This window comes from Canis lupus, chromosome 13 (genome assembly GCF_003254725.2).
Source record: "Canis lupus dingo isolate Sandy chromosome 13, ASM325472v2, whole genome shotgun sequence".
Classification (NCBI taxonomy): domain Eukaryota; kingdom Metazoa; phylum Chordata; class Mammalia; order Carnivora; family Canidae; genus Canis; species Canis lupus.
This window is the reverse complement of record NC_064255.1, coordinates 55,816,875-55,829,983: the sequence shown is the minus strand read 5'-3', so window position 1 is coordinate 55,829,983 and position 13,109 is coordinate 55,816,875. Positions and strand designations below refer to the sequence as shown.

General features: G+C 34.2%; 1 long non-coding RNA gene across 1 annotated transcript in view; it reads right to left on the bottom strand.

Moving 5' to 3' along the window:
- Positions 1 to 250, bottom strand: part of LOC112652302 (uncharacterized) — a 63,308-nt gene extending 63,058 nt beyond the window's left edge. The window contains exon 1 of the long non-coding RNA XR_003131345.3: positions 145 to 250. This is a non-coding gene — a long non-coding RNA (uncharacterized LOC112652302). The remainder of the gene's footprint in view (positions 1 to 144) is intronic.
- Between the last annotated feature and the right edge of the window lie 12,859 nt (positions 251 to 13,109).

The following is a 13,109-nucleotide window of genomic DNA, read 5'->3' as shown; positions in this document are numbered from 1 at the left end:
AAAGAAAACTGCAGGCCAATATCCCTGATGAATATAGATGCAAAATCCCTCAATCTGGTATGGGATTCTGTTGCTTCTAGAACCTTTGTTCTTTTCCAAATCCTAACCTTTGTTCTTAGTGGTCCCCAGGAGACCGTGGCTTACCAAGTGCAGTCAGTGCCCCGAAGAGGGAAATTCCTGCAAGCTCATTAGACCTCCAGGGGACAACTAATTGCCTGCCCGGTCAGCTCCTAGATAGGAGCTAATTGGAAGCGTTTCTGGCAGCAGTTGTGAGATGTCAGATACACAGCCTACTTCCTTTCAGGGAGAAACCAGGAGCTGGGTGTTTTTCCTACTGGCCCTGTGCTGAGCCAGGGGGAATACCCACTTGTGCATTCATATAAAATCACCTTTTTGTGCAGTGTGTTCTGTGGGACCCAAAAATAAAGAGCTCCATCAGCTTCCAGAAGCTATTGATGTTGAGAGCTCTCCCCTGGGCGACAGTCTCCTTCTAACGAGAAGCTGGTGACTCTTTTATTATTGGAGTGAGCTGGAAGGAGAAGATGGCAGACTAAGTAACTATAAACCCATTCAGGCTCCTAGAGGATCCCAGTCAGCTCCCAGGTGCAGACTTATTAGGAGCCTGACTCTCAGACAGCCTCTGGGAGAGCATAGAGTCAAACCCCATCCAAGGCAGACACTGGGAGCCTTGACGTTTTGCTTGCTTCTTCTGCCCCGGTGCTGCTGGAGGATTCTGTTTAACACTGTCTCTGTTTACCATTATCTGCAGGGGACTTGCAAACACAAAGCCTGATCAGCTCCCAGAGCCAGGTGAACTGGTAACCAGTCCCTTGACTGGCAGCCATGAAAGGTAGGGTGCTAACTGTGCAGTCCAAATGCTTTGCTCTGTCAGAAGAACTTGGGGGTTGAGGTTTCCCTCTCAATTTATAAGGCTCTGTACCCAAGGATGGGGTTTAAGGTAGAAGTGTGTCTCAGCTTTTCCAACCCATTTGAATGTGAGCACTTTTCCAGTCACGCCTTGTGTAGGAAACACTCAACTAGTTTTTGGATTTCTCTCAGATGGAATTGATTCATGTGTAGCTGTTTACTCAGGGTGTCCGTGAGAAGAGGGGAAGTCAGGAGCTTCCTACTCTTCCTGCTGATGTCTTCCTCATCATTTCTTTTTAAAAAGGAGTTACAGGGGTGCCTGGGTGGCTCAGTGGGTTAGGCCTCTAACTCTTGATTTCAGCTCAGGTCATGATAACAGGATTGTGGGATCAATCCCTGTGTCAGGCTCTGTGCTCAGAGCAGGGTCTGCTTGTTCCCCTCCCTCTATACGTAGGTTTTAATCATTTTATCTTTGAAATATGTTATAAATTCAAAATACTTCATATGACATACTTTAAAGTTCAAAATGTATCAATAAAGCAAAAAACTCAAGTTTCATGATGTGGCACTAAAAAATAATATTTAGTTTTCTTTGTGATCTCAAAAGCATCTTGCTTTCTCCTTCAAATTCCCCTGCATTTTGGATTATTTACCTCTAAATAATATATTCTGTTGGGTTTCAGAGACCACTTTTCAATTGCTTTTCTTTGTTTTTTTAAGATTTATTGATTTGTTTGAGATAGAGAGAGAATGAGTGGGGATGGGAGGCAGAGGAAGAAAGAAATCCAAGCCGACTCTACATTGAACACAGAGCCAGAGCCAAATGCCAGGCTCCATCTCACTAGCCTGAGATCACCACCTGAGCCAAAATCAAGAGCTGTCCCCTTAACCATCTGTATCACCCAGGTGCCTCTGTTTGTGATTTGACACTGAATATTTGTATTACATACTTGTCATAGCTTGGGGATTTTGTTTTCAATTATTTTCTTTGACAATTTTGCAAAACAATTTTGCAACAAAAATCCATGTACATCACAATTGGTACACACAGGAAAATATCTCAGTATGTGTTTAACACCCAGAAGTACAATACTGTGCCATAAATGCAGGCACGTTCAGTTGTGCTGAAAAATGAAAATCGTTTTCCAAAGTTATTGCATAGATTTAAACATTCAGCAGAAGTCTCTGAAATTTCCATTGCTCCACAACCTTTTCTGCTTTTGATATTGTCAAATCAATTGGGTGTGGTTTCTACCTAGTATCTGAATTTTCATTCCCAATCGTTTTCATGAGATTGAGGATGTTTTCATATATTTTTTGATGATATGCTTTTCCTTTTTTGTCAAAATCACCTCAAGATTCTTGTTTATGTTTTATATTGAACTGTTTATTCCTGTAAGTGATTTGCAGAGATTCTTCAAAGTTTTGGTATTTAAATCTTGTATTGATTATGTATATTGTTAATATATTGACCAGACTTTTTCCTTGTCAAATCTCATTCTTAGTTTCTTAATTTTGCAGTTGCCTAATTTATCAGTTTTTTTCTTTGCCTAATTGCTTTTGGACCTTTAAAGCTTTTCATTTGCTGAACTAATAAATCTTGTCTTCTATATTTTATTCATAAGTTTTCAAATTTTGCCTTTTAAATATATCATTGTAATTCAATAAGAATTGATTATTATGTTATAATGAGTGTCCTATTTTTCCCCACGTGTAATAAATGGATCCAACACCATATACTTAATAATCCACTATTGCCCTGATAATCTGCAGTGCCAGCTGTATATGTACAAATTTTTCATATAAGTAAGTACTGATCTGATTCTGTGGATAGGTAAGTTGTCCATTCCTGCACCATTGTAATAGTATTTGTTTTACTATAATGTTATAAGTAGCTATGATATAAACTGGACAATCCTCTCATTTGGTTGTTCTGCTGGAGTATCTTGTTCTTTCTATTTTATATTAATTTTTGAATTATGCTTTAAGTTCCTTGAGAAGCTTGATTGTGATTAAAATTTGGAGAAAATAACATTTGTATTCATTTTAATAATTTCCTATCCCACCATACCTACAGAAACATGCATAAACTCAAATTGGAGCCTACTAGGGTTCAATCCTTAACATTCAGCTTCTATTACACATAAACACTTTCATTTTGCTTATACATATTTTCATTTTTTGTCTTCTACCTAACAAAATTTTTGGTTGAATTACAGGTGGTCATTACATTTTCCTCAAAAGACCTGGGGTCAAGTCCAGTTGTGCCGTCTAGAACACTTGTCAAATTGCCTAACTAACCTGTTTCATAGCATCAAATTCTATTTAATGAAGATAAAACTTATGACACATGACTGTTTTTGAGTAACAAGATTATTGGTAAGTATATGAAATGGCATTATAAAAAATGGGTAATTTTACTTGCTGTTTGTTTTCCAACATCAGGGTACTTCAGAACATGTATACATATGTATATGCATTTTGAATTTGTGTTGACATAATTTGAAACAAGAAAATAGCTATTTCCTTCCTTCTATATTAAAAGCAAGCATTATCTCATAGCATATGACTTAGTCATTTGCTAAATTAATGATGACACAATCAAAATAACGCAATGTGCTGGAAGGTTTTCCACACAATGGAACTTTCAAAGTGCAATGTGACCTACCACAGACCGTTAATGATAGCCCAAGCATTTATTAAAAACATCAATTTATTTGTTGCAGGTTGGTATTAGATATTCAACTAATGTATGTAATTATCAAGTATTTAATTATTTTTAAAGTGTATAATTATTAAGAAAATTATAAAAAACCTATGCATTTATTTTAAAAAATATATACAGTAGAATATACAATGCACATTTGAAGATACAGTTGAATATGAGGATTAAACAGTATTTTTCAAGTAAACCTAGTTTTTTTTTTTCTTTTTTTCTTTTCTTTTTTTTTTCTTTTTTATTTATTCATGATAGACAGGGAGAGAGAGAGAGAGGAAGAGACACAGGCAGAGGGAGAAGCAGGCTCCATGCAGGGAGCCTGACGTGGGACTTGATCCCGGGACTCCAGAATAGCGCCTTGGGCCAAAGGCAGGCGCTAAACCACTGAGCCACCCAGGGATCCCCCTAGTTTTTTTTCTAATCAAATTTTAGCCAGCAGAACAACATCATAAGATATGGATATAGCCTTCCTGAATTCCCTTCAAACATAGAATTTGTGAAGCTAGGAAAAGCAATATAAATGGATATTATCTGCTCTACTAATCTAAATAGAATATCTTTTAAAAATTAGCCAGACTTTATAAAGTTGAAATAAGTAGTGTAGAATGAAGATCTGTTTCTGAACAGCCTGTGTATGTGATTAATATGTTGTTTTACTGATGTAAAACTTTGACACTTTATGTAAAATACTAGTATATACCATAAAACAGAGGTCAGCATTTAAGGGAAAGTAATTTTAGAGAGAAAATTCCAGATCTCAGCCTTCTGTACTAAGTTTTAACCCTCAAAATATATTGTCACCCTGCAGAATGTAAAAAAACTTTATTTTAGTGCTAGGGGAATAGTTTCATGAGCCATGTGTTTCTTACCGTATCAGATAGAATATTTATTTTCAATTCTGTTTCAAATCTATATTTTTCATGTCAACATTCTATTTAACATTATTCTTTACTGGAGTAACTGGATTAGTAGATCATGTAGTTTTGCCAATTCAATAAGCATCAACACAGAGAATATGAAATACTAAGAAATAACAGAAGTTGATTTTCATAAATGAAAAATGAATGCTTAGAAATTTGATGAAAGTACTGTGATATAATTATGAAGTGGTTAGGGGGGAAAAAAAGCTGCCAGTATAGTGCATTAAGTAAAATACACATAATTTAGTTAAAAGAACTATTTCATAATTACTTAAAAACTTTTTTTAAAGAATTGTGACATTTAAGCATTTTTTTTTAAATTTAAGTTGTTGCTGAATGTATCAGGTAGTCAGTATTTGTCTCTGTTCTCAAAACTGAGATGGTTTGCATCCATGCTTTTTTTTTACTTTTTTTTATGGAAACTCAAGATACCTCTTTAGACTGACAGCCAAGGAATATTAGTTCTTCTCTATTATTCTCTTGCATAATATAGTCTGCTTGAGAAAACAAGAAAAAAAAATCCTAGAAACTTATTTTTCTTCTTTTGAGACCAAGAGAAAGAGAGAATGCATGTACCTGTGCATGAAGGTGAGGGAATAGGGAGAGAGAGAAAAATCTTAAGCAGTTTCCAGCATGGAGCCCCACGGGAGGCTTGATTATCATCTTGAGATCAAGCCAAAATCAAGAGTTGGTTGCCTAACCTACTGAACTACCAGACACTCCTCCTAGAAACTTTTGAGAAGAGTCAGAGGTATGAAGGAAATAATTTCTGGTCTATGTTTTTATCTCTATATCAAGAAACACACACACACACACACACACACACACACATATATATATGTATATATAAGCAAATATATAAACAAATGTATATACATATAAACATATATATGTACATACATAGATTCCGATAGCTATCAAACAACTATATCTTAAGACTACTTTAAACTACAATAATCTATAGCACATTTAAATTGCTTGCCACACATTTAATTTGTTCAATATACATTCAATAAATATTTCTCATAAACTTTCTACTATGTTGCTGACAATTATTCTTGGTGTCAAAGATACAATGTTAAAGAAAATAAACGAATTCCTACTCTACAGAGCTTATATTCTAATGGATATAAAAGAAGGATAAAAATACAAAGAATTGCATACTTAATGGGTCAAATGGTGATGTGTGCTCAGAAAAAATAAAGGTGGGTAAGGACCCAGACTTGTGGCCAATAGAGATGGAGTGATTAGGAATGTCCTCTTTGAAATGGTGATATTTAAGTAGAGACCCGGAAAAAAAAAAAAAAAAAAAAAAAAAAAAAAAAAAAAAAAAGCTTTTAAGTACTCTTGCAAATATCTCCTACAATTAGGAGAAAAACAATGCTTATTTTTATGGCATTTTTTCCATAGTTCCTGGTATCTGGTATAAGGTAGTTGGTGCTATGTGAATTTATAGTAATTTTATGGTAATTACACATTTCTATAATTTATTGAGTGTTCTTTATGTGTGGACTGCACTAAAATGTAAATGATGTAATGTCATAACAGTGAAAGGCATTGCAATGAAGACTAGCCAAAGAAGCAAACTACTAACACATTTGCCAGGAGGTTAAGGATTTCAACATGTCACGGATTTCTGGACAATTCCACATTGGTATTATCTTTTTGTATCAAATCTCATTACAAATGAGCAATACATTTTAAATTAAACGTTGGTACCCTAATATGCTTATCTTTCATCTCTTTTGAGATGATATATATTTATCATAACCTCTTCATTTGTAACAAAAATACTTATTTTTAAATAGCTACAAGCTTAAAAATTAGTAACAATAACAATAGAAAGAACATCTATAACCCAGATTACATTTCGTTTTTTTTTTCTTTTTTAATTTGTAGGTACATACTATATTTTCCTAAACTATTTGAAAGTTAATCTCAAATGTCACGGTGTTTTCCTCTAAATAATTCAACATTACACTCCTTTTATAGCTGTGATAAAATGATCTAACTTAGCACATTAAACCTTTACCCAGTAATATTATTTAATATATAACTCATTATTTCTTCAATTATCTCAAATTCATCCTTTTTCTTTGAAGTATCATTGACATAATATCTTGTTAGTTTCAGGGATGCATCATAGTGATTCCATATTTTTATACATTATGAAATGACTCCCATGATCATTCTAGTTGACCTCTGTCACCATACAAAGTTGTCACGATATTATTGACTAATTCCCTATGTTTTTGTGGATACATTACATCTCCATGACTTACTTATTGTAGAGCTGAAGCTTTTGCCTGATCCTGCCCCTATTTGAGAATAAAATATTAATTATTGATCATGTTTCTTGAGTCTTTCCTTCATTTGGAGGAGTTATTTACTCATTGCCTTATGTTGTAACTTTTGAAGAATGTAGCCCAGATGTCTTACTTATTGTTATCTGATTTTTTCTTATGACTGGAGGAAGCAGTTGTGTTTGGGAGGATATTACAGAACCAATATGTTCTTCTTAGGACTTTGCATCAGGGGATACAAGATAACAATTTATTGCATTTTTGTTTGTGTTGCAATAGATCACTTTTGGCAATGACTACCAAGTTGCTTCAATGAAACATTGCACTTTCCCTCCATACTTAGTTGTGACTTTATGGGGAGACATTCAAAACTATGTGACTATCCTGTTTCACTGTCCATTGAAACCGTTTGCCTGAAAAATTATGATGGTACAAAAGTGGTATCTTTGTGATTCTATTATTCTTTATTGGTTGGTATTCACCTGCAATGAATTGCCATTGTTCACTATTTATGTGATTATGTAGGCCACCAGAAGATACACAAGCCTGGATTTTGTGTCTTCCTGGTAAGTGATTTCTCTTAATTCATCCAGTGTCACTCCATTCCACCAGTGGAGACAGACAGCAGAGTTTACATATGTCTGCTTTTGTCTGGATCTTTCTTTCTGAACATAAGCAAAGGAAGATTCTGGCCCAGGTACATCCTAGCCCAGTAATGATATTGACTGTACTTATAAACATAAAGCTATGTTTTATTCATCTTTTTAATACTGTCTTAAGCATACTTTCATTTCTATTTATTAATGTATTCATTAAAATGGTTTGAATGTCTGTCATTTTTACACACTAGGTACTAGGTTTATTATTTCAAAAATAGATTAAGTTCTGAAACTTTAAAATAATGCAATTCTTTCATAAAAATGCATAATATACCAAATCAGAAGACAAAACAAAATGACTACTCAGCACAGTGCAGTTTAATTCTTATATAGCAAACATAATGACCCCTTACTGATCTACTTCAGTCCTTAACAAATTTGTGTAACTCTAGGTATCATTATGGCTCAAGTAAATCCCAGAATAGCTGTGATGTAAGAATGGCAGGAAAAGTGACTCATGGGGTAAACTTAGAGTGAATAAAAGCCAGAGGAGTGTGAGCCTATGTATTTGTCAGGGGACATTATGTTTGTTATTTCATTAAGGGTAAACTCCCCAAAGAACACCACCAATTGCTCTAAGCCATCATACATACACACACACATGCATTTGTATGGACAAACATACTCACACATAGATGCTATTGTTATGTGAAAGATCCATAGGTATTGAAAGTGTGTCATTGAAAAATGTGTGTGTGTGTCTACCATTTTGCAGTCACAATTATATTTTAAGCATTAAATGTGAAGATAATAAGCCTTTTCATACATATATGCTCAGCTCTGTGTATGTATGTGTGTGGTCATGAAAAGTGAGGCTGGGAAGTGATCAGGAACTTAACTGCTTTGTGACCACTTTTTTGACTATGGTTTGGTCAAGTTACTTAAATTCTATGTGTCTCAGTTTCTGCATCTGGAATACATGCCACCGTATACAGTTGCTATATGCATAAGCGTGGCGTACACTGCCTGGACCATAATAAGCCTGACCTGAGCATGGGCTGTTATCCTGTTAATGTCAAATACTCTAGCATAGACATATCTCTTCTTTTTCTAAGTAGGTTTAAACTATGTAAATCTTGTGGTATAAGATATATCAAAATGAAAATAATATGACAATGCCAGAGAATCGTAAAACAAGATACTTCAAATTTTGATAGTCAATCACTCTGCTTCCAGCTGAAAATGCACTTCAAATACCTCAGGTCATATTACTTACATTTATTTAAATGTGCATTGAAAACACCTGAATAAAAATATCACTGAATTTTAAATTATGAGGATGAATAATACCCTCCTTCCATTTTTACTGCTTCATTATTAGTTCTCTGACGTATCTTAAGTTTCCTTGAAGATCTATGAAACCAAAGCAATTCACCTGCTTCGATCCTCTCACCGGAATGAAAAAGTCAGGTACATGTAATAAAAAATCAAGAAACTGAGTTCTTGATTCTCAGACTAAACCTTAAATTTTTGTTTGACCGTGATTTCCCCAAACTTACCAAAATGGCGGGGGGGGGACACCTGCATAAGAAGTGTTCAATTTTGTTTCTTTCTTTCTTTCTTTCTTTCTTTCTTTTTTTTTTTTTTGTTCAGGCTCTTTTTTGAACTTTGTTAAGGAAGCTCTATAGTCCACACCAATCCTGACAACAAATCCCTGAAAGAAGGATGAGAAATAGGCTTGGCCTAAGCTCCCAAAATAAAGGTTAGTTTGTGCCAACACACATCAGCGAACAACTGCAATCTTAAGACAGGCTCTGGGGAAGGGCGGCCTGAATGATCTGGAAATTCTCCAGGAATGATTCAAAGAACGCAAGAGAGGGCATAGCCAACTGCCCTAATAAAAGCGTAGTATGCAATTAAGGGAAATGAAGCAGGCACTGAATTAGAGACTGAGATTGTTTGTGATGAGTTTATAATCCGTAAAAATGATTCAAAGGAAACATTTTAGTAAATATTCAAATCAAAATGAAAAGAACAAACACAATCAAGAGAAACAGAAATTCATGGTCAGCTTGAAACTGTGATTTAAGTTCTGTCCTTTCCTTTTCCTTTTCCACTTCCATGGAAATTTTAATTAAAAAAAAAAACAACAACTTGGTTAGACACATAAAATGAGATTATATTTTACTCAATTTTCTTTAAAAAAAGATTAAATCTCAGTCCAATGGGTATGCCTTTCAATAAACCATTAAATTCATTGTAGTCTTGGTGAAGAACAGATATTTAAAATCCAGTCTGATTTATTAATAATAATGTCACAGATTTTAGAGTACATTTTTACAAACATTACTTAAATTCCAATGTCCTTGTGAATGAAGGACTATTATGCAGATTTTATTTCTCCTTCTTTGTTATGGTTGATTTATTTTATTTTATTATTATTATTATTATTATTATTGTGTTATAGCTGATTTTAAAGAGGAAACAAACTTTTAAATACTTGGATACAATGTAGTATTAGTTTCAAGTGTAAAATTTAGTGATTCATCACTTATATATTGGAATTTAAATAAAAAGCTTTAAAAGAGATGAATAAATAAATAAAATATTACTTGGAAATCGCAGTTACAGGGGTCATGTTGAGATCATGTTGAGACTGTACTCATTTCATGAATGTTATAACTGCTATTCAGAGAGGTTACCTAGTTTATCCAATATCACACAGCACATGGTGGCAGAATTAGAATAGTCTAAGAATCTGTATTTCTTTCTTTAATACCTGAGCTCTTTCCTCTAAGTTTCAGCTACACTGTCTTTTGAATAGAGCAACTATGATTTATCTGTAATTTGAACTGATGCATTTGCCATAATTTTTTTAATTGATAATTGGTTCAGATCAATTATCCTAATCTGTTAATCAAAAATGTAAAATGGGGGGATCCCTGGGTGGCGCAGCGGTTTGGCGCCTGCCTTTGGCCCAGGGCGCGATCCTGGAGACCCGGGATCGAATCCCACGTCGGGCTCCCGGTGCATGGAGCCTGCTTCTCCCTCTGCCTGTGTCTCTGCCTCTCTCTCTCTCTCTCTGTGTGACTATCATAAATAAATAAAAATTAAAAAAAAAATGTAAAATGGAAACTTCTTCATAATAAGAACATGTTTTCTCTTCTCTTTACTTCTATTAAGAGTGATTTATTTTATGTGACCATAATAGTTTTTCAGTTACTATGTATATGTTTTTCAACTATTACGTATTAGTTGAAATGTTAACATCAGTGATTTTAATCACTTAATAGTTTCAGGACTTTCAGAAGCTTGTATAATAGATTAGGATATAAAATATTATTTTGGGAAAATTCATATCCTCTGAGGACTCAGAAAATAATTTATTTTTTATATTACTAAGGTCCTTCCTATCTGCTTTAGCCTGCTGATTCAGAGCCCATTTCATAGTTCATTGGTATCACTAACATTGGGAAAAATGGAGAAAAAAAAAGGACCATATAAACTTCACAGGGGAAGAGGATAATTCACTTGTGGATATTTTGGGGAGTCAACAGAACTAAGTTAGAACACTACTTGTAACTGTGGTTATTATGAATAAGTTTCACTTTCCTGTAAACTAGTATTATAACTATTCAGGTTTAGAAAGGTAGAGAACAGAAATAATTTGAATGCTTGTGTAGGGTGATGGAGTGAAGGAAGGCATAGATCTGATTTGGAGAGACATAAATCTGACTTTGGAGACCAACAATGAGAAAGTTACAAGTATAAATTGGGAGTGCCTGGCTGGCTCAGTCAGTAGAGTTTGAGACTCTTGTAAGTACATGTTGAATGGCTTCTAATTTTCAGAAACTTCTCTATGTACTCCATATACATTGTCCTATTCAGTTTTATAAAAATTCATGAAATTTATAATATGATCAAAGTGTGAAGAGGATGGAAAGGTTGAGATCTCACAGCTAATTAATTACAAGTAACGTCTTGAACTCATACTATTTCCACTAAACAATGTTATTTTCTAGACACATGTAGCTTGCTTATGTATTTGCCTAGGTCCAAGAATAGCATATCTTGATGTATATTTTGATATTCTGCTCATGTTAACTTCTTAAACTCCAATTCTTTGTAACTAATATATAAGATTTTCCCATAAGCTTTGACAAAAAAAAAAAATCCAGGACAAGTGGTTTGTCTTTTGCTTCTTATATTTTTCTTTTTTACCCACCTAATCTCAGATTTAGTGTCTTCCAGAAGTTACTCAAATGACATACAGCACTGAATAAAAGCATAGTTTATCATGAAGGCCTTCCTACCAACAAAGATGTTCATAAACTCCAGTCACTACTTACTTTATTGTGATATTAGTCATTAATATCCCAGTTTAGAGGGAAAAATTCAATTATATGATGATTTGCTTATTCAACAAACGTCAAGTACTTACTATATGCCATGAATTATACTATGCCTTATCGGTAGAGTGATGGACAAAACCACATCTGATCCCTGCTTCATGAATCTTAGGCGGGTGACACTGTTCTTGGTAAATGTCACAAATCTGGGACACCTGAGTGGTTAACTGTCTGCCTTCACCTATAGTCCTGGGATTGAGTCCCTCATCGGGCACCCCAAAAAACCTGCCTCTCTTTCTGCCTATGTCTCTGCCTCTCTCTCTGTGTCTCTCATGAAGAAATAAATAAAATCTTCAAAAAATGTCACAAATATGTATAGATGACTATAATTTCCATTGTCTGACTAGTCTATTGACAACAAATGTTAAATATAGAGAATTGAACTATTCTCTAGAGGAAGGGCCAACAATTATTTATCCACTGATGGGCATAAGATCCCTTCCTTTTTTGCATTTTTATCAGTGATTCAGAGCAAAGGTATATTAGTTTTGCAAATATCCAATCCTATGACCTTATGAGAAAAATTCATTGTTAACATGCAAATATTCAAATTTGACAGAGTGTGATTTAGAAAATATACAATGCAATTTTGGAAACAAATGGAGTATTCATGATAAAAACTGAACCAAGACACAGAAAAGCTCTCACAATACTGAAGAAGAAACTTGGATGACTGACACTACTCAATATCAAGACTTACTATAAAACTACGCGAATAAAAGACAAATGTGATGTTGGCAAAAGAATAGATAGATCAGTGGGACAGAATAGAGAACTCAGAAATAGATCTACACAATACAAATAGATCTACACAATACAAATAGATCTACACAATAACCTACCAATCATAGGCAATTCAATGGAGAAGAAGTAGTCTATCCAGCATTTGCTACTAGTACAACTATGCACTCACGGCTAAGCAAAAATAAAATGAATCTATACACAGACTTTAAATCTTTCACATAATTATGCTAAGTGACAGAAGTCAGAGAAAGACAAATAGCATATGCTTTCACTCATATGTAGGATTTAAGAAACAAAACAGATGAACATAGGGGAAGGGGAAGAAAAAGGGAAGCAAACTGTAAGAGACTCTTAACTACAGAACAAACTGATGGTTGATGGAGGGAGGTGAGAGGGAGATGGGATACATGGGTGATGGGTATTAAGCAGGTTACTTGTGATGAGCACTGGGTATTTCGCGTAAGTGATGAATCACTAAATTCTACTCTTGAAACCAGTATTATACTGTATGTTAGCTAAAATTGTAAAAAAATTGAATAAGAAGTTAA